A 1,534-nucleotide genomic window follows, 5' to 3' on the forward strand; every position below is an offset into this window, starting at 1 on the left:
TGTGTAGACCTTGGGTAGGGTGTGTAGACCTAGGGTAGGCTGTGTAGACCTAGGGTAGGCTGTGTAGACCTAGGGTAGGGTGTGTAGACCTTGGGTAGGTGGTGTATACTTAGGGTAGATGATATAGACCTAGGGTAGGGTGGGCAGACTTAGGATAGGTGGTGTAGACATAGAGTAGAGTGTATAGACTTAGGATACAGGGTGTAGATCTAGGGTAAGAGTTGTAACTCTAGGGTAGATCCTGTAGACCTAGGGTAGGGGTTTGCCTTAGTTAGGTTTCTATTGCTGTGATAAAACACCATGAACAAAAGCAACTTGGGGGCGGGGGGAAGGGTCTCTTCCAGCATACAGCGTGTAGTCAGGACCAAAAGCCAAAGCAGGAACCTGGAGGCAGGAACTGAAAGCAGAGTTCATGCAGGAATACCTCTCACTGGCTTGCTCAGCCTGCTTTCTTACAGCACCCAGGACTACCAGCCCAGGGTGGCACTGCTCACAGGGGGCTGGGCCTTTCCACATCCATCATTAATCAGGAAAATGCCTGAAGACTTGCCTACTGGCCTCCTGATGGAAGCATTTTCTCAATGAAGAGTTCTTTCCTGATTACCTTAGCGTATGTAAAGTCACTGGCCAGCACAATGAGCCCTTGTTAGCTCGGCACACAAACATGTCCCCCTTAAATCACAATCTCTCCTTTTTGTGGTCCTTAATATTCGTATTAGTATTAATATCACAATATAAAATGTATTCTAAACTAGATGTTCAAGTACTTCAGAAGTTCAGCCTCTTTAAAACACCCAAACTATCTCTATACTCCGAATTTTCTCTGATACTCTAAGGTCTCTTTAAAATATCCAAGGTTTCTATAAAACACCTAAGTCTCTGTATAATTCAAAAGTTTCTCCAGTATGGGACTCTTGTAGAATCAAAAATATGCTATGTACTTTTTAATTTTTTTACTCCAAGAGGGGAAAACCAGGATACATTTACATTCATGTCGAAGCCAAACCAAGGTCCAGCAGTGTAAAGCCAGGTGTCAGACTTCTAGGACTTGTAATCTCTGAGGGCCAAAGTGCTTGAGTACAAGCCAGTCTCCACTCTAGTCTTGGTGGTCATCTCATCCTGGCATCTCCAAAAGGCTTGGGGTCACTGCTGCAACTGAGCTGCAGTGTCACCCAGAGCCTCTCCTGTGACTCCTCATCCCCCATCCCAATCCCATCTTCAACTTCAACTGAGGCCACACATTCACCAATGGACTCTCCTGGGAACAAGTCTCAGCAGCTCTCTCTGACCCCCTCATGCCATCGAGACCAGGACCCCTTGAGCAACACATACACACATACACACACACACACACACATACACACACACACACACACACACACACTCACACACATACACACACACTCATACACACATACTCTCTCTCTCACACACACACACAAACATACACACACACTCATACACACATACACACACTCTCTCACACACATTCATACACACACATACATACATACATACATACATACATACATAC

The sequence above is a fragment of the Mus caroli genome, chromosome 8, assembly GCF_900094665.2.
Source record: "Mus caroli chromosome 8, CAROLI_EIJ_v1.1, whole genome shotgun sequence".
Taxonomy (NCBI): domain Eukaryota; kingdom Metazoa; phylum Chordata; class Mammalia; order Rodentia; family Muridae; genus Mus; species Mus caroli.